At 43.1% G+C, this 21,455-nt stretch overlaps 1 protein-coding gene and 1 pseudogene across 23 annotated transcripts in view; both read right to left on the bottom strand.

Annotated features, from left to right (window-relative positions):
• LOC102873228 overlaps window positions 1-6,612 on the bottom strand; it is a 23,865-nt pseudogene extending 17,253 nt beyond the window's left edge.
• The window catches only part of KCNMA1 (potassium large conductance calcium-activated channel, subfamily M, alpha member 1), a 1,059,824-nt gene that overhangs the window by 578,988 nt on the left and 459,381 nt on the right, over window positions 1-21,455 (bottom strand). The window lies entirely within an intron of this gene.

Here is a 21,455-nt window from a genome sequence, read left to right as displayed (position 1 = left end):
GAGGGCCAACGAGGAGTCAGTTTTGACTGGATAGCACATTATAACAATATCACTTGGTGATCCCCAAGGAACTGGGAAGAGAGGTTATAAGAGACAAAGCTTCTCACCCAAGATAGACACAGAAAGCCCTCCCTGGACCCAGTGACTGTACTCAGACTGCTAATCTCTTAAACCGGTAATTTCATGATTAATAAAAAGCCACCTACCTGTGATATTTCTGTTACAGCAGCTCTATGAAACTAAGCTAAGCACTCAGATCTTTCTAAGCAAATTCATTCCCTTCCCTAAGTTCCTGGAGACACTGGGGTTGCCTATGCTTCTTCCTCTCCCCCATGTTGTTTCATTGAGATTTCTTCTTCACCCCAATCAAGAGCCACACAACTGAGCTCGTCATATAAATGATGCTTCTGAGAAACAAAACCATTTTCCCTGCTGAAAAAAAAGGGCTCGCTGTCCTATCCACTTATCAGTTTCCTTGGCAGTGCTCAGGATTCATTTATTGCCCAATAAAGCACACACACTAGCAGAGTTGCTGAGCCATGCCTAGTGAAAGGCCCTCCATTTAATCTGAGCAAAAGCAGCAGATGAGCCAAAAGCACAAACACAAGTGAGTTAGACATGACAAAAGCCCAGTGGGCTAATCCTCCCTGCAAGTGCTATCTAAGATACAGAATGGAGGCAGACTGTACAGGCAGAGGGAGAATGGAGCTGATTAATAATTCTCAATTGCAGGAAGAAATAGAATAGGTTCTGCTGGTTAGTCAAGGGCTGTTGGGTTTCCTTCTCTTGAATGTTAAACCTCACTGTCACAGACTCTCTCTCTGCTTTGCTCCAGGAGGAGAGAAATAAAGAAATGAAGTGATAATGACTAAATTGAGTATGCTTTGCTTGTTATAGTGACCATCCATCCAGGAGAGGGCCTCCTTCCTGGCGGGGGTGGGGTGGGGGAGTGCCTGTTGTACAAGAAGTAATCTGAACATCCCTGCACAGATTTAGGCTTCAGCACTAAACTCTGGTGCAGGGAAGTCCTCGTCCTCTGAGAAGCTCATTGATGGCCCTGGCTCAATCACACAGAAGGCGGGTTCTTCCATTTGGAAGGCTTTGATACCAGAAATCCTGTTACTGACCAAAAGCTCATGTGTTTCAGTTTTTGGGAAATCGATTCTTGACTTCAGAATACTTTAAAAAAATTCCCTTACCTAAAACAAAACTCTCATCTAGCAGGAGGTTCAGAGGTAATGAAACCCAGATTTCTGGGTATTTAGCAGCAAAAGTGAAGTTTTCTCAAGGCCAAGGAAAGAAATGAGTACAGTTAGTTCCAATGATGGAAAATCGCAATACTCAATCGCAAAAGGCTCCTCTAGTGAGAAATTGTCAAGAGAGAAAGTGGGAAGTAGGTAGGTAAAAGTACCGGTCTAAGGCCCTCCTGGGAATCAAAGGGAGAGGCAAAATTAGGAAGATAGATGCATAAGCATGAAGAGTCCCTGGTGGTTGCTCCCACATGGAGAAAACACCTGGCTAAGCTACTCACAAGAGAAAGTCTGGTGAAACCACGCAAAACAGACAGCAGCCCTTACTTTAATGGGAATTCCTCAGCAGGCTGCATCAGTCCATCATCACACAGTACACAGTAGAAAGATGAGAATAAGGGGAGAGGATAAGTTGACAAGAGAGACTATTACAGGAGAGGGCCACTATTCACCAAAGTACAACCATTAACAAACACCCTTGGTACCAGCAGTCAGGAAAGAAGGATATATTGCACTAGGAAAATCTGCAGTCAGGGACCTTTCCAAATTATTGAGGAGTAATTATGTAAGTTTTAGGAGTAAGGTTTGTCTGATTCAGGCCATAATCTTTCTGATCACTTGTTATGCATCTGAGAGCTGGACAATGAATAAGGATGGTAAAAGAAGAATTGATGCATTTGAACTGTGGTGTTGGAAAAGAGCACTGCACATCCTATGGAGAGCCAAGAGAACAAACAGGTATGTCTTGGAAAGGATGCAGCCAGAATGCCTGTTGGAGGCAAGAATGATAAGACTTCACTTCACATACTTTGGGCCTGCTGCCAGGAGGAGCTAGTCCTTGAAGAGGGACATGATGCTTGGAAGGGTGGATGTTCGGCTAAGGGGAGGAAGATCTTCAATCAGGTGGATTGACTGCCGCAATGGGTTCTTGTGTGTCAGAAAGTGAGAGGATGGTGAAGGATAGAAGAGGGTCACAGGGTCACTATGAGTTATACTCAACTCTACAGCACCTAACAGTAACAACCAGTGTCTTTCCTACTTATTCAATTTTCCAGTGAGAAGATGTCTCCCAATTTTGCTTCCACTCCAGTCACTAAATGTCCTGATTATACCACCTTCTCTCTCCTTCAAGGGTAAGCTTGGTCAAGGCAGAAGGTGGTGATGTAAAAACTGCATTGAAATTTAAGAAGAGGCCTTTAGTTCATTAGGGAAAGTGGTAGAACGTGACAGTGGTGTTTTCATCATCTCTGTCTTACACCGTGTTCCTTCTACTTCTGGACCTTTCTTCAACTGGCCTAACCATTGTACTGCCCTCACCCATCTCCTCCTCATATCAAAATCCACCAGCCTGTGGAGCTCTAGTCCCTGAAATTTCTCCCAGCACTGCTGGCCTCCATGGTACCCTATTTCTCTGACCACGGACAACAACATTGCATGAACCTCACCTGAACTGGGCTGCTCCTCACAACTGGACCAGCAGACTTACTTGCACAGGACAGTATTGTTCACTACGCATTTTTATTTACTATAATGATAACTACTGTTAGATGTGGTAACAAGATACATTATTTTATGCTAGGAGCAATTCTCACCTCTTAAAATTAGCTCATTGAATGCACACAAAAAAGTCCTCTAGAAGACAGGAAGTATTAATATTATCCCCATTTTAGAATTGAGATCAGAAACTCTGGTTATGAACTGAATTGTGTCTTTAAAAAAAAAAGAAACGAAAAACTGGATGAAATATGTTTACGGCATTGAAATCTATGGGGGAGAGAATAGTCTAAAAGTATTATATTTTAGGGCATTATTTTTATCGTAGGAGTATGCAATGAAGGTTGTAGAGTGGATTATATTTGGGGCTAGGGGGTGGAGGTTGGGGAGGTGCGGGGGGGGGGGATTGTGTACCAATGAGGGAGTTTTTCTTTTGCTTTTCAAGGAGAGGAGCAAATGGGGGGGGGGGGGGGAGGGGTTTGTGCGGGGAGAAGGGTGCAACAATGCATGAATGGAATCCCAAAATCTCTGTAGATGTTCATTGAAATGAAAAATAAACAACCTAAATTAAAAAAAAAAGAAACGTTGAAATGCTATTCCCAATGCTTTTGAATATGAAATTGTTTAAAAATGTATTTTTTGAAGATGTTATCAGTTATCATGAGGTCTGATCAAACAGTACGTCCAAAGTGGTATGATCCTATGAATGAAGAAAAAAAGATACAAACACAGAGAGGAGATGGCCATGCAAAGATGAGGCAGAACTGAAGTGATGCAGCTACAAGGCAAGGATGCCAAGGATCTCTGGTCATCACCAGAAGCTATGAGAGAATCATAGAACATATATTTCCCCTCCTGAGGGTCCTCAGAAGGAATAAAAACAGCCAATATCTTGCTTTCACATTTTCAGCTTTTCAGAACCATAAATTTCCGCTGTTTTGAGCTCCTCATTCTGCGGTGCTTTGTAAAAGCAGCCTTAGGACACTTCTACAGACACCACAGTTGATGAGATCATCCATCATCTCTACACTTGCCATCAATGTCTCAGAGCAAGTACTTCTGAGGCCTGCCTGAGTTGGAAGCTCCTGGGTATGCTTGCTAAAATGCAGACCCTCCAGACTTCCAAACTCAGAATCTCAGTTCAGGTTGGGAAGAACTGCGTAGAAGCACCTCATCTAGCACTGGGCTACAGTGGACATTCACAGGAAACACAGTGGCCTGACAGGGTCAACTTTAGTTGTGGGGAGGGGACTGAGGATGGAGTCAAGGGATCTGCTTTTAGGTCCTAGCTGTCTGATCTTGTGGATACTACTTAATCCTCTGGGCTTCAGTTTCTTTACCTCTGCAAGTCAAATGATGCATCTGTGGGAAATGAACTTAAAGTTTCCAACCCAAATCCAGCTAAGCAGGTGCTCAATTAAAGGTGTTCATATTGTAAGTGATGTCTGTTCAGCATTCTCTCAGATTTTTTCAATAACTACCCTTGAACCAAGTCACTAGGGCTGGGTATAAAAAAATCCACTATATAAGTATTTGGGGGGGATAGATTCAATACTAAATATAATAAAAATGTGTTATAGTTTAAAATAATTCATATTATTAATAACAAGCATGTACATGATACATTATTTTATGCCAGCAGCAATCCTCAAGGCTTAAAATTAATTCACTGAATGCACACAAAAAATAAGAATTGAGATCAGGAGCTCCGGTGGTGCAGTCCATAGGAAGATGTCCTCCTGACCCAAAAGGGGAGTTTCTCTGATAGCCTGACTCCATCATCTGCTCTCACAGCTTCCAAGAATCTGCTGGAAAGTTCTATGAGTCAGTTATGAGTCACTGTTGGACTCAGTGGCAATAGTAGAGGAACCTAAGGCTCAGGGCTGTTGGGTAAGTTGCCCACAGGCCCTCAGCCATGGGGTGACACATGCTGGAGTCTCATAGCAGGTGCTCCACCCCTGTGTTGTCACTGTCCTTGGTTCTGCTGAGATGGTCTGGAACAGCTTGTCCTAGTCTTACAGAGAGCTCTGTCTCCCCCAGGTGAGGAGGTGAGAGGCTATTAACATGGCCAATTTTCAATGTTTGCAGAACTCTGCTCCAGGCTGAACTTGGAGAATAAACAAGTTGGGGGGGAGGGGAAGACGGTCTGGTTCTGCTAAACAGTGACAAAAAAGGCCAGTTTCCCCAGGCCTCTGCTGCATGAAGCTCAGATTTCTGGCCCCTCACAATAAAGAGGTCAACTCATGCAAAATGCAGAGGCCACACGATGACCACTTTTCCATGATGTGGCTGTGCCTGCACTGGGGGACCATCCGTTAGACTTATGAATTTTTAAAGCTTCTGAATGATTGATGTTGTCTCTCCAGGGGGAGGACTTAGCTGAGAGAACCATGGTGTCTTCTTTGACACATCATCCACATGTCAGTTTGTCAGGATGGCTAGACTGACCACATTAAGATATCAGTGTCCATGATCTGCACTGGACAACGTGCCACTGGGACAAAAAGCTTCTCCAAACGGAGTTCGATTCCTCCTGGAAATCATTCTCTGGGCTCCTGTAACCACTCACTAAAAGAGCTAACCGTTTAGCCACAAAACGATCTCCCTTCAAAACAGAAGCAGTATGCCTCATTTCCACCATTCTCACTTCCTCTAATCAGTGCCGAAGGCTAATATCACACTGTACCCATCCGCATTCAGAAGTGAGCCCCATGTATTTCCTATATGTGTCCTGCAAATACACTGGCATATAATCACCATGCTCCGCACTACAGCCCTGTGAGGGTCTTTGTCGCTTAGCTACAGGATGGCCAATGCCATGTGGAGTGAGGTAATTGGAAAAGAATTTGCCCAGTACCTGTTATGATTCTAGCCACCTGCTGAGTTGCAGTTCAGGACAATGGAGAAATATAAAGTAACATCCTCTCTTAAGGAATGTACGTTTCTCACAGGAAGACAAGATTAATGCCCGACAAATAGACTGATGACAGTATCAGCTTGTGCATGGTGAAATGCAAACAAACATCAGCAGTAGAAATCATAAACCATGAACGCCTGAGGAATTGAGGAGCAGATGATCAGGGGAGCCAACATGGTTGGCGAAATAACCTATCAAAAGTAAGGAAATATCTATTTATAGGCAAATTTCCTCCAGCCAACCGGTTTTAATTGTTGTCATTATATCCGAATGAGTACATTTCTATAAAATCCACATCTTCATAGCTATCATCCAAACAGTTGAAATAACTTTGTAGGATTATTAAAATTACATTGTGTTTATTTTGAATTTTATAAAATGTAAAGTGAGATGAACATGTGCAGTATATATGAATCTTAGCACTGAGTTGAGAAAAGCAACAAATATTTATAGTGTATTTGAATTGAAATACAACTGCTGTTCCTGGCTCCTGCACCCCCTTTCATCCTCACACCAGCCCCAACGCACCCTTCTTTAAGGTCTACCCTCTCCTCCTCTCCTGCACCCTTCCCCTCCCTTATCCCCAAACCCTTCCTCACCCACTTCCACATTCTAGCCTCTCCATCACTCTCACTCCTTTCCCCAACCCATGCACATGCTTTTATTCCCAACCCTCCATCAATCCCTGCCCTACAAATTGCCTCTCCCTCACTCCTACCCCTTGGCTCACCCTTGAGCCCTTCCACAAACCTGCTGCCTCCCTTATTCCTGTACCTCTCAATCCCACACCTTCCGCCACCCCTGATCCCTCTCCCATTCCACCTCTTTCCTCCCTTCTACTCCTTCCCCCACTTCAGCCCCTCTCATTCCTGCTCCCCTCACTCCTGCCCTTCCCTCACTCCCACCCTCTTCCCCCTCTGCACTCTCTCTTACCTTTGCCTCCTTCCCCATGCCTACTGATTCTCCTAAACCTGTCCCCTCACTCTTGCAACCCCTTTACCCCTGTACCCTCCCACATTCTAGTCCCTTTCCTCAATGGTAGCCCCTCACTCATTCTTGCAGCTTCTTCTGCTCCCTCTCTTACTCCTGCCCCCTCCTTCACTCCTATATTCTCCTCAGGGAGAAGAACTGCCTTGACATTCAACCTTTTATAGCAGTGTTCTATAATGATAGTGAAAACATTTTCTTTGCCATATTGAGGCACTCAAAGTGATTCAATGATTAAAGTGATGATTGTAGGATTTAGTGCGTAAAAGTTAAACATCACATGACTTCATCTGTAAGAGGATATTACCTCAGCCCAAGAGGAAAATGGAAGGATAATAAAATCATTTCAATGTCACAGCTGAAAAGGAAAAACAAGTCTTCTAGCTACTATTATCCATCCCTCGGCTAGTCAGTCTTGTGAAGTGAAGCTAATTGAGTAGACACATGGTGTATTACACTGCAAATATGTTACAGAAATTTCTATAAAAATTTCTATAAAAATGGCCATTTGTGGCCATTTCACTGAGTGAAAATCTACCTGAAGACTCTCTCGTGATTAATAGGAATGGAGTTAATGCTATTGAAGTAGCTCCTGGAAGAATTCCCACTGTGTGTGTGTGTGTGTGTGTGTGTGTGTACGCACATGCGTGCTCCACTTTTTTCCTTTCCACCACCTGCAGCTCCAGGCCAGCAAAGCTGTGGCTGGCAGAACTGAAGAATTACATTAAGCTTTGACAAGACTAATTTTAAATATACAGCAAGTGTTTCAAGACAACGTGATACTCTACTACATTTAGAATAATTATTCCATCGACTATTTACTTAAACATTTTGAAGGAAAAGAAAGAAAGAAGATGGCTGTTTTAGGTTTTCTTAACTCAGATTTTAAAAGAAAACAAATCTCAGTATAACCACTGAAATTACTTACTCCCATGTTGGGGTCACCATCTGCTTCAGAGGAAATTAATGGTGGGGAGAGAGGAGAGAGAAGAGATGTGGAAGACAGTTCCACTCCTGGCGTCACTAGCCCAGCAGGAATACAAAGGGCAAGTCTGAGCAAGTGAATCACGATGCTTTACAGTTAACTGGTACCTTTCATCAGGGACCTCCAATGCACATTGTTACAAATAATACTTATTTCCCTCTCTTAAAGAAGCAGAGAGATAAGTGGCAGGCTCAAAGGTCACCCAGGAAACGTGTGGCAGTCTGATGAATAAAATCAAGTCCTTGTTCTCCAGTTTCACACCCAAGGGGCTTGCCCTCCCTCCAGGTCCCACACTGCATCTCCCCTTGCTCTTTCCATCACCCTGGAAAACTTGAAACTTGGAGATCTGTGTCTCCACTTGATGTTGCTGGTAGGTGCCTCTGAGGTGCCTCTGACTCCATGAGACCCTATAAACAGTCAGGGAGCATCAAATATCAAAGACCACTTTAAGTCCAAAGGAAGTCCTAGTTTAGATCTTCAAATCGCAGCCCAAACAAACAAACAAACAAGTAAATAAAAAGCTTATCTGCCCTCTTCGATGTGCTTGCTGTCTTTCAGTCCCTGTATAGTTGGTTGGGACTCATGGTGACATCACATCCGACAGATCAAATCTTTGCCCTGTGCAGCATTCTCCTTCCAATGGCTACAATTCTTGTAGCCACTCTGTCTCTTGACTGCCTTCCGAGGCAGAGGGTTCATTGTCCAGTGCTAGACCTGGCAATTTTCTGTAGTGATCCATGGAGCTGGTTCATTTCCAGAAACAGATCACCAGGCTTCCTTCCTAGTCGGTTGTAGTCTGGAAACTCTGCTGAAGCCTGTCCTCCTGGCCACCCTGATGGTATCTGGAAACACTGTGGCAAAGTTTTCAGCATCACAGCAGGATGCAAGCTTCCACAGTGCAACAGATATGGGTGGTAGACCAGCAAGCGAGAGATGCTCCACAAATCACAGGTATAGGAAGAATGCATGCTTCAGCAGAACAGTAGTAAAATGATAACATCTTGGGATGAGACTCAGGATAAATCTAGTCCCCACAAAACTAAAAAAGCTAACCGACATCAAATTAAAACCGACTGACTCATAGATGACCCCGAGGCTGTAAACGGCACAGAAGGAAACTACCCTTCTATTTCTTGAAGAGTCACTGCTGGATATGAACCATCAGAGAAGCACGGCCTTTGGATTAGCAGCACAACTCCCTAGGCCATCAGAGATCCTCGGTTCCTATATGGCACAGATCAACTATATCCTCACTTTATCATTTCTCCAGCATTTCTTACACCAGTGGTTGACATGGCACTCTCCCAAACTTTAGCCACCTGGAGCTAATCCAGACTTACAAGTTTTATATTCAATAACTTACCGGAACAATTAAAGAAATTCACTGAAGATATTGGATTTATAATAGTGGCTTTAGTATAGTCACTCACTCTGCCTTCAAGTCAGAACCAACTTATAGTTGACCTTCCACTGGGTTCTTTTTTGCTATAAATCATAAGGGATGAGACTCTTCATCTTGCTCTTGAAGAGCCACTGGTGGATTTGAACCCTCAGAGAGATGTGAGCTTTGGGTTTCCAGCACAGTTCTGCATAGACGATGACACCAAAGAATACAAACCAAGATCATCATAAGGATGAGGTGCACTGGTGAGGAAGGGCCCTGATGTGGAGCTGCCAAGTCTCAGAAAGGACACCTTACCCTGCCTTTGCCAACCAGAAAGCTCTCGGTGTCTGAGAGTGCGGGGCCTACACTGGCCAGATCTACATGATATGCTGAATCATGTCTTCACAGAGCAGGTGATATCTATATCCTACTGTTGTTTGGTGCCATCAAGTCAACTATGACTCACAGCAATCCAATGAGCAACAGATATGACCATGGGTGGCCCCATCATGCGCCATCTTCCCTATCTGATAGACCTGAACCCACTGGAGCAATCATGGCTGCCCAAGACTCTTCCTCATTTTCACTGACCTTCACTGTTCTACAAGGGATGTCTTTTTCAAAGGCTGGTTCCTTATGACAACATATCCAAAGCATGCGAGATGAGGCTTCACCATTTCCCCTCTAACGAGCACTCCGCTTACATTATCTCCAAGACATACTTGCTCTCCTGGCAGTACAGGAAACATTACTTACTATTCTCCACAGCTCAAAGACATCAATTCTTATTCTGTCATTCATTCTTTTGCATCTGTATCTTGTTGTTGTTATGTGCTGTCGAGTCGCTTGCGACTCATAGCGACTCTATGTACAACAGCCCTAAACTCCACTCTGTCCTGTGCCAATCGCACTGTCTCTGACACTCCCATCCCAATTATCCCAGTCACTGAATCAATCCACCTCATAGAGGGCCTTCCCCTCCTGCGCTGTCCCTCCACCCTCCCAAGCATGATGTCCTTCTCCAAGGACCGGTCTCTCCTCACAACATGCCCAAAGTATGTTAGACGGAGCCTCAGAATCCTTGCCTCCAAGGAGCCACCCGGTTTAACCCTTTCCAGGATAAATCTGTTTGTTTTCCTAGCAGTATCTTAGGTGAGTCTTTTCTAGTGAAATCAGCCTCCTCTTTTTCGTACATATCCTCTGATAGGGCCTGGAAATCCCAAGCCAAGGAATCCCGTTACTCCACGAGTTAATTTACATACACCTAGGACAAAGCTTTCTTTCTTTGATAGACTTAGTTCCTTCAGTCCACAACTCTACAGACTCAAATCTTGAGGATCCCCTTCTATGTTAGCTCATTGTTCAGAAGCTCTTTTACAATTCTACAAATTGTAGATATATGATAACAATGCTTAGAGATATGCAAATTCTGTCCTATACAGGAGAAGTTCAACAACAGACTTGAATTCTCCTATTCCCTGAAATAAACAGTTTTGCTTCCATGTGCACATTTATTCCAATATTCCTAACCTATAAATATCGGTACTTTGAGCCAGTGACAACATCTGCCTGATTCCTTCATTGATTAATGAGTAGACTAGATCTTTAGCATGCACTCATTTCTATAGCTGAGAGTCATGATTTTATCCTTTTGTGAAAATTATCTTTAACACCAAATTAACTTCAGAACTGCTCTACCCCAAAGTTAGAAACACAGATGGGATCAGCAAGAGATGTTAGAACTCCAAAGAGGAAAAGTGCGGGAGAAAATAGATTGAAAATTCCCACTGCACCCTGTAATGCTGAAGATCTCTGAACACAAAGTAGGAATTCTTCTTGAGAATTGAGGCTATTAATGAGTAAATATTCACAACTGTGTCCTCCACCTTGCCATCACCTCTATTTTGTTCAGTTATAACATGCAAACTTGGCCCAAGACTTCTGCTCTGAAAAGTGCCAAAAGACCTGCAGTATTTTCACTCCCTAAAATATGGCTTGAAGCCTTTCAGAAGCCGCCTATCAATTAGGAAAGCACCCAGCTCAGAGCCCAGCAGGCTTCAAGCCACTCACGTAACACCACTCTAACCCCACACAGACCTGATGCCTGCCTTGTGCCTGGACACCTTCTCAAAAGGGACCAAGAAATGTTGTTGTTGTTGTTGTTGCTATGTGCCATCGAGTGGCTTGCGACTCATAGCGACCCTAAGTACAAAAGCCCTAAACTCTGCTCTGTCCTGTGCCAAACGCACTGTCTCCGACACACGCATCCCAATTATCCCAGTCACTGAATCAATCCACCTCATTGAGGGCCTTCCTCTCCTGCGCTGTCGCTTCACCCTACCAAGCATGATGTCCCTCCCTAAGGAGCAGTCCTTCCTTATAACATGTCCAAAGTATGCTAGACGAAGCCTCAGAATCCTTGCCTCCAAGGAGCTGCCAGGTTTAACCCTCTCCAGGATGAAGCCTCAGAATCCTTACCTCCAAGGAGCTGCCAGGTTTAACCCTCTCAAGGATGAATCTGTTTGTTTTCCTAGCAATCTATGGTACATTCAATACTCTTCCCCAGCGCCACAGCTCAAAGGCATCAATTCTCCTTCTATCCTCCCTAGTCATTGTCCCACTCTCTGATGCATAACAAGTGATTGCAAAGACCATGGCCTGTATCAGAAGCACCTCAGTCTCCAGAGAGACACCATTGCTCTTCAGAACTTTGGAGAGGTTCCTAACAGCAGACTTTCCCATGGCAATACGTCTTTTAATTTCCTGGATGCTGGTGCTTAGAGTGTTGACTGTGAAGTCAAGCAGACTAAAGCTGTGAAAAATCTCAATCTCTTCACCATCAATCCTGATGCTCCCAATTGGCCCAGTGGTGAGAATCTTTGTCTTCTTGACATTGAGCCTCAATCCACATTAAAGACTGCATTCCTTGACCCTCAGCATCAAGTGCTTCAGGTCCTCCTCAGTTTCAGCAAGCAGGGTTGTGTCATCTGCATAGTGCAGATTGTTGATAGATCTTCCACTAACCGTGACCCCATATTTCTCCTCATAGAGCCCACCCTCTAGGATAATCTGTTCTGCATATAGGTTGAAAAGGTATGGAGACAGGACACATCCCTGACGTACGCCCTTCCCAATTTTGAACCATGCAGTGTTTCCTTGCTCTGTTCTGATGACTGCCTCTTGGTCCAAGTATAGGTTTCACATTAGCACGATCAAGTGTTCTGGTATTCCCATTCTTATCAGAGACAGCCACAGTTTGTTATGGTCCACATAGTCAAACTCCTTTGCATAGTCAATGAAACACAGATAGACATTCCTCTGGTATTCCCTGCTTTCAGCTCAAGATCCATCTAACATCAGCTACAATATCCCTAGTACCACGACCCCTTCTCAACCCAGCCTGGACTTCCGGCAGTTCTCTGCTGATGTGCTGTTCCAGTCGTTTTTGCATAATCTTCAGTAGAAGTTTGCTTGCATGTGAAATCAATGAGATTGTTCTATAGTTTCCACACTCTGTTGGGTCACCCTTCTTTGGGATGGGAACAAATATAGATCTCTTTCAGTCAGTTGGCCAAGTGGTTGTTCTCCAGATTTCTTGGTACAACTTGGTGAGCACATCCAGGGCAGTATCTGCTAGCTGAAACATGTCAATTGGTATATCATCTATCCCTGGGGCCTGATTTTTTGCTATTTCCTTCAAAACAGCCTGAGCTTCTTCCTTCAGCACCATAGGCTCTTGCTCATATGTTGTTTCATTAAATTCTTCTGTGTCTTCCAAGAGCAGCAACAAAAAGGAATGCTGTTCTGATAAATGGATGTGTATCCACCATGTGGAGGGATCTTGAAATATTATGCTAAGTGAAGAAAGCCAGATATAAAAGGCCAAACATTGTGTGATTCCAGTTCTATTAAATGACTAGACTAGATAAGTCCATGGAGACAGAAAGTAGATTAGTGGCTGCCCATGGCTGAAGAGGTTGAAAGAAATGAGAGTGACTGCTAATAGGTACAGGGTTTCATTTTCTGGGTGATGAAACAGACAAAGGATTAGATTATAGCAATGCATGTGCAACTATGAATATACTAGTGAATGAGTAGCTTTAATTGGATAAACTGTACAGAGGTAGGATTATATCTCAATAAAGCTGTTACTAAAAAAATACCACAGCATTGAAGGAAAAGGAAGCTAACACTATATATAACTGATCATATTGAAGCTAATAGGGACATGAAGATGTCACCAGGTGACAGGACAACACAAACAAGATTAGTTCCTCCTAGATGGTGCCTCACTGGGGGGGGGCAGCATCAGGGAGCAAGCATCACAGCCACCGTGTGATCCCAAAGCATGGTGTGGCTGTCTCACTAGCACTGCCCCATTTGTTTTGATACCTTCTTTTCTCAAAGCTAAGTGGATCTTGCTCTGGTCTTGACTTTCAAACTGTGCCACCAGGGCTCCCTGTTGTCCTTCATACAGGTATCTCTTTTCTAAGGATATATGCTTATTTACTGGTTAAATATGCTTATTTACTCAACCCTGGTGGTACCGTGGTTTAAGTGATCAGCTGCTAATCAAAAGATCCACAGTTCAATCTCAGTAGCTGTTCCGTGGGAGAAAAATGTGGCAAACAGTACAGCCCCAGAAGCCCCAGGAGACAGCCTTCCTCTGGCCTCTAAATAAGGCTCCGTCAACTGGGACTGACCTGATGGCCACAGATTTCGCAACCATGGTGATCAGCCTCCCAACTTGCAAGGTGAAATGACAGTGGGCTCCCTCTATCCTTACCCACTCACAGCTAACCCTCCAGGGGATTTTCAGACTGGAAACTACACAAGAGGAGACTGTCCCTCTTTGTTTTGTGAACCTGCTGGTGGATTTGAACCTGCAGAGAGGGGTAGCCTTTGAGTTAGCAGCACCACCATGCATGGACCACAACGACCGAGCTCCCTGGCAAACAGCGAGGCAGCCCGAGAAGAACAAAGAGGCCACAGTGACCAAGCCCTGGTGGCATACTCCTCCAGCTCAGGCCAGATGAGAGCTCCCTGCCTCTGGAGTGTCTACTTGGAAACATATTGCTATAGAAAATATCGGAGGGGTTGGCACCATACAGACCTAGATTTAAATCTCAGCCCTTTATCTATTTGTTGGTGCCGGGGTGTGCTGTATTTGCGATATTAGTGTTGTGTGCCATCGAGTCCATAGCTGACTCTTGGGCAGGTTGTCAGACGCAGTTAATTCCATGGGAGGAAACTGCCTATCCTTCTCCTATGGAGCGGCTAGTGGATTCAAACCACGTGCCTGACTGAATTACAGCACAGCTTCTTGCCACTTGGCCACCAGTGCTACTAGATGAATTAAATATGATAATATGTATTTATGCTAGCACAGTCATTTCAACACAGTGAGCATTCAGGGAATATAAATATTCTGTCATCATCTAAAACCTCCTGGTTTTGTAAAAATAATTTCAATAAGAATCTTCATTTCCATCTTTCTCAATCTCAGGGCTACCAAGAAGGAACCACCTCATTTGGGCCCCAGGAGGAGGGCATCAGAGCCAGAGTTTGTTCCCAGACAGGCCAGTACACAGGAGCAAACCTCACGGCTGCATGGTTCTCCCACACAGAGTCCGTCAGGACAGTGACACAGGTGTGCAGAAAGACAGCTTGAGAGTGGCAGCTGCTCGTGCTGCCAGGCTCTTGACAAATTCCAGCAAATGCCAGAAATCCCCTGGGCACTTCATGTACTCAACATACCTCAAAATCAGAGATGTCTTTTCAGAGAGAATTCAAGGCAGAGCTGTAGAAAGCCTGCACCACGGGATTCGGCCAAGTGGCAGGACTCAGCTGATAGACACTTCCATCAGACATGTGTAACCCGTGTTCCTTAATTAGGGAGCTCTCTGGAGGGAAATGGGCTGCTAACTCAAAGGCCTTCCCTTTCCAGTGGTTCAAATCCACCAGTAGTTCTCCAAGAGAAAGACGGGCAGTCTCCTCCTTTGCAATCGACAACCTCTGACAATTCACTGGAGGGTCAGCTATGAACTGGTTCTGATCTGATGACAATGAACTTTTTGAGATTCCTTAATTATTTGAGTTTCTACATTATATACCAAATCTATAGTATTCATCAACTTCCCCTGGGAAACTCTTGTAGCATAAATTGAGGAGAAGATGCCCTAAGACACAAGAAGTCAATCCTGGAGCAGAAGTTCAAAACTCCTGAAATAAAAAGATACTGCTCTTAGAGGAAGAAACAGGCAGCAGCTTGAGGTGTTAGGAATCATGGAAGCCCAGAAAGACTGACATATAGGCCATCACACCAAGGGGTGGATAGGGGAGTTTATGTTGAATGGAGGAGGTGGGAGTAGATGTAAATGCTGGTGGAGCAGGGAAAAGGGAGGCTCCAAACACGCCTGGCAAGGGTGAGGACAACACGGAATCTATTGTTTTTTTTTCTACTAGTGGGAAATATCTTTAATCTGCTCTTCTCTGTAAAATGCTTCTCTGTCAGATAATGTTCTAAATCTGAGCAATCAAATTAAGACAGACTAGGAAGAAGGATTGGCCATCCACTTCCGAAAAAGCAGGCCTTTGAAAACCCTGTGTACAACAGAGCACACTTAGACTTGCAGATATGACAACTGAGGCTGAGCCCTCAAGAATGGAAACACATAGGAGGAGGAACAACTGTAAGCAGACACTAGTGATTGGAACATGGGATGTAAGAACCATGAATGTAGGAAAATTGGATATAGTTAAGAAAGAAATGGAACTCATTGAAATGATATGGACTGGCATGGGACATTTTGAGTCAGGGGATCACATGATCAGTAGATCGCATGCTGGAGACAAAAAGGTGAGGAAAACTACAGTTGCTTTCATAGTTAAAAAAGTAATTTCTAGATATGTCTTGAAATACAATGTTGTGAGTGACAGGATAATATCCATATGCATACAAGGAAGTCCAGTGAATACCACTATCATTCAAATATATGCACCAACAACCAGAGCCAAAGAAGAGGAAATAGAAGATTTCTATCAACGTTTGCAGTCAGAGATTGATCGAATGTGCAATCAAAATGTAATAATAATAATAATAATAATAAAAGTGACTGGAATAGAGAAGAAGGATCAGCAGTTGGAAAACATGGACTTGGTGACAAAAATAAAGCCGGAGATAAAATGATAAAATTGTGCACACTCAACGACTTATTCATTACAAATACATTTTATAAGAAATATAAACGCATGCTATACACATGGATTTCACCAGACGGTATGTATAGGAATCAGATTGATTACATCTGTGGAAAGAATCACTAGAGAAGCTCAATATCAACTGTGAAAACTAGGCCAGGTGCTGATTGTGGAACATACCACCAAATACTCATATGCAAGTTCAAGTTGAAGCTGAGGAAAACTAAATCAAGTCCACAGGAATGAAAATTTTACCTTGAGTCTATCCCACATGAATTTCAAAACCATTTCAGGAACAGGTTTGAGGCCTTGAACATTAGTGAGCGAAGACCGGATGAGCTGTGGGAGGATATCAAGAATATCATACAGGAAGAATGCAAAAGGCCATTACAAAGACAGAGGAGGAAGAAAACACCAAGAAAGATGACAGAAGAAACTCTAAATAATGCACTGGAGATTCCAGAGGGCAGTGTGGGAAGAAAAAATAAAGTATTACAATGAAATGTGCAAGGAGCTGGTGTCAGAAAATCAAAAGGGCCAAACTCGCTCAGCATTTCTTAAGCTGAAGGAACTGAAGAACAAATTCAAACCTTGAGTTGCAATATTTAAGGATGTTTTGGGCGGAATACTAAATGATCCAGTAAGCATTAAAAGAAGATAGAAAGAGTATACAGAGTCATTGCACCAAAAGCAATTGGTGAACACAGAAAAATTTCCTAAAACAATGTCTGAGCAAGAGCCTGTGGTAATGAAGGAAGAAGTTCAAGCTGCTCTGAAAGAACTGGCAAAAAAAACCAAGGCCCCAGGAATTGATGACATACTGATTGACATATTTCAACAAACAGACGCTGTCCTGGATGTGCTCATCAAGTTGTGCCAAGAAATCTGGAGAACAACCACCTGGAAACTGACTAGAAGAGATCTATATTCCCATTCCAAAGAATGATGATCCAACAGAGTGTGGAAATTATCAAACAATATCCTTGATATCACCTGTAAACAAGATTATGCTGAAGATTATCCAAAACCACTAAACAGCACATCAACAGAGAGCTGCAGGATGGGTTTAGAAGAGTCTGTGGCACTAGGGATATTATAGCTAGTATCAGATGGATCTTGCCTGAAAGCATAGAGTACCAGAGGAATGTCTCTGTTTCATTGACCATGCAAAGGCACACAACAAACTATGGCTGACTCTGAGAAGAATGAGAATCCCAGAACCCTTGATCATGCTTATGCGAAACCTAAACTTGGACCAGGAGGCAGTCATCAGAACAGAGCAAGGAAAGACTGCATGGTTCAAAATTGAAAAAGGTGTGTGTTAAGGATGTGTCCTATCTCTGTATCTTTTCAATCTGTATGCAGAACAGATTATCCAGGACGTTGGGATCTATGAGGAGAAGTGTAGCATCAGAATTGGAGGTAGACTCATCAACAGTCTGCGTAATCCAGATGACACAACCCTGAGGAGGACCCGAAGCACTTGCTGCAGAAGGTCAAGGTCTGCAGTCTTCAATATGGGTTGAAGCTCAACATCAAGAAAACAAAGATTCTCACCACTGCGCAGACCGGCAGCAACATGATAGATGGTGAAGAGATTGAGATTGTTGACAGTTTCCATTTGCTTTGGTCTACAATCAACACTATTGGTACCAGCAGCCAGGAAAGTAAAAGATGAATTGCATTGGGAAAATCTGCTGTCAGAGATCTTTCCAAAATACTGAAGAGCAACAATGTCAGTCTGGAGACTAAGGTGTGCCTGATACAGGCCACGGTCTTCGCAATTGCTATGCATCAGAGAGCTGAACAATGACTAGGTATGATAGAAGGATAGTTGATGCCTTTGAGCTGTGGCGCTGGAAAAGAGTATTGAACATACTTGGACCGCTAGGACAACAAATAAGCTGCTCCTTGGAGGCAAGGAGTCTGAAGCTCTGTCTGACACACTTTGGACATGTTGCAAGGCGGGATCAGTCCTTGGAGAAGGACATCATGCTTGACAGGGTGGAGGGACAGTGCAGGAGAGTAAGACCCTTGATGAGATGGATTGATTCAGTCACTGGGGTAATGCGGATGGGTGTGTCGGAGACAATAAGATTGGCAAAGGATAGAGCAGGATATAGGGTTGCTGTGAGTCACAGGTGACTCAATGGCACATAACAACAACAAAAACAATAACAGCATGTAGTAGACACTAAGCTCAAAGCTTAGGATATAAGCGCAGCAAAAAATCCCAGTACTCAGATACAACTGCAGCAAAAGAGCTCAGATGCAAGTGCTTTCTTACAGTTCCATGGAGAAGGCAGACATTTACCTAATATTATCCCCAATGAAAAGATGAACCCAAGTAGAACTAAGGGCATTTAAAAACTCAGCACAATTCTAGGAGAGCTGCTGGCACAATTCTAGGCTAGGGCCAGATTAAGGGAAGACGTCCCTAAAAAGGGACCACTTGAATTGACACCTGAAGGATAAGTAGGTGTGAACAGTTAAGAACCCCAATCAAAAGGTTGCTAGTTCACATTCACTCAGAGAAACCCAAAGGCCGGCCTGGTGTTCTGCTTCCAGGAGTCACAGCAAGGAGCAGCTCAATGCTGCACACGTAGAGTCACCATGAGTTAGAATCACATGATGTGAGGAAGGAGCAAAAAGAAAAGAGACAAAAAATTCTCTAGAGGAGCATCAATTCTTGTGGCATGAAAACCTAGAGCCCTGGAAGATCAGGCAACAGCCAATGTGACTAGGACTCTGACTCGGTGCAGGCAAAAACCAAGGATGAATATTCCTAGTGGCTGAGGAAGGTGAGCAGGCCTCAGTGTGTGATCAGAAAATAAGAGGTTCACTGCAACCCTTCCCACAGCAGACAGAAATCCCCCACAATAAGCATCTAAAATAAGGTGCTTAGACTCAAATCCCCAGGCCTCTTAAGTGGGATCAAACACAGAGGCTGAGACTGACCACTGACAGATACTTTTCATTCCTAAGACAAAAGCTAGGCTCTGAAAACCAGTTGTCATAGTTGTTAGGTTATGTCGAGCTGATGCCAACCCATAGTGACACCATGAGTAACAGATCAGAACCTTGCCCCATCCTGCACTGTCTCGGACCTCTATCATGACCAACGCCATTGCTGTGATCACGATGTCAATCTATCTCCATGACAGACTTTATATATATATATTTTTTTTTTAAATGTGATTTTAACAAAAGTTTACTAAAAAGTTGGATTTTCATTCATTTATTTTTGCACATTTTCCTCCATACTTTACCTTTTCCCCTCCCTTAGCTCACTTTCTTTTTTAAAAACCATTGTTGCACAATTTCCCCTTTCCCCTCACCAGTCCACTTTGCAATTTACCTCTTATTCTGAACTGTTGTCATACATATAATTAATACACATAATATAATGCCTAATATATTCCCCTTGAACAATTTTTTCCTTAATCTGTTCCAATGGATTCTTTATCCATCCTTTTCCTATTTTCCTTCAAATCCCCTATGTCAATCCTGCTTTATAACAGTGGGACTATGCAGTATTTGTCCTTTAGTGGCTGAGCTATTTCACTCAGCATAATGTCCTCCTTTCTCTTGCTGACCCTTTATCTTTCCCAGGATGATGTCCTTCTCTAAGGACTGGCCCCATCCCTGACAAAATGCCCAAGAATATGAGATGATGCTGCCATAGAGTTGGCTTCAGTTTCTGACAATACCATGAGTGTCAGAGAACCGTGGTTTTCAATAGCTTTGCTCGTTCAGAAGGAGACCCGAGAACAAACAGCTTTCCAAGTCACCTCATGTGCACCTGAACCTTCTCTTTAGCAGCCGAGCACTTAACCATGTGCACCACTCAGGCTGTGACACAGGGATATTAAAAATGGTAAGATGAGATGTGCCAACAAGCAACTCAAATATAAGAGTATCTTAGACTGATTTTGTAATCCTCTTTCAGTGAAACACCTCTCACAATATTGAACTAAATGCCAACATTATTCCTCTGTAAATATACATAATTACCTTGTAAAGAATTCTCAAATTAAGGTAATAGCAGCTTGTGATAAACATTCATTTATATTTCACAATATCAGAGAATGAGGCCAGTGTGAGGAAACTGCCTTTTCCTGCTTTGCCATGGAAGAGTCTTAAGTGGTCTCATTTATCATGAAGTTTGCAAGCTTTAACAATTTGTAAAATGAGTTAACTTTGTTCCTGGAGGTCTAATAAAATCTAGCAACTAGAGTAATAGCTAGATAGTCTTGAAATTTTTCCAGGGAAAAAAAGGAATAAATAAATATGACTGAGCTGAATATCATGTATATTTATAGAGGGCATCTATTATTCTACAAAACTTGTGTTAACAGCATTCTCATGAATGCTGTGGAAGGAGTCTAGAACAAGTGCAGTTACAAAAGCACCCCTACTTTAAAAGTTTAAAAATAATAACAAAAACAACACAAAGCTCCCTATCAGTATATAAATACTGTTCTCAAAAGCAGCTTTCCAAATTCAAAGGCATTGGTGGCACAGACTTTAAGAAAATGCATAATATTGCCTAGTCTTGAATAGCAAAAGAAGAGATTCCAAGATCAGGAACCCACCTTCAAAGCTCATGACTTGCTAAAACAGAGAACAGCAAGTGAACCTGAAGAGAAAATGAAGATGGTGAATGGGGACACCATATAGGTCATAAATGTCTAAATTGAGTCTGGCATTTGCTTCACTATAATTATCTTAATGTTTTCATTCTCTGTACTATAAAGTCAATTTCCCAACAGGCAGTAAATGGCAATGACCATAGTTGCCACTTACTACATTTCCAAGTTCATTTCGCTGAGGTGTTATGAAGAGTTAAAATGCAACGTGGCCCAGGGTTCCAACACTAGGCTCTGGAATCAGCCTAGTGCTCAAATAGCCTGTGTTCAAATGCTGGCTCTGCTGCTGTAAGAGATTAAATTGTCATTTCCCCACTTAACTAATTAAATCTCCTCATCAAAAGTCAGATGGCCATAGGTAGATGGGCTGATTTCTGGATTCTCTATTCTATTCCATTGATCTATGTGTACCACTATCAGTACCACACTGTCTTGACCACCACTGCATTGTAGCAGGATTTGAAATCAGGGAGTGAGAAGCCTCCTACCTTGTTTCTCGTTTTAAGGAGTGCTTTGCTTATCTGAGGCCTCTTTCCATTCCAAATGAAATTGGATATTGCCTTTTCCATCCTGTTGAAGAACGGAATTG

This window comes from Elephantulus edwardii, unplaced genomic scaffold (genome assembly GCF_000299155.1).
Source record: "Elephantulus edwardii isolate Elephantulus edwardi_28Jun2011 unplaced genomic scaffold, EleEdw1.0 scaffold00058, whole genome shotgun sequence".
Taxonomy (NCBI): Eukaryota; Metazoa; Chordata; class Mammalia; order Macroscelidea; family Macroscelididae; genus Elephantulus; species Elephantulus edwardii.
This window is presented reverse-complemented; position numbering and strand designations above follow the sequence as displayed.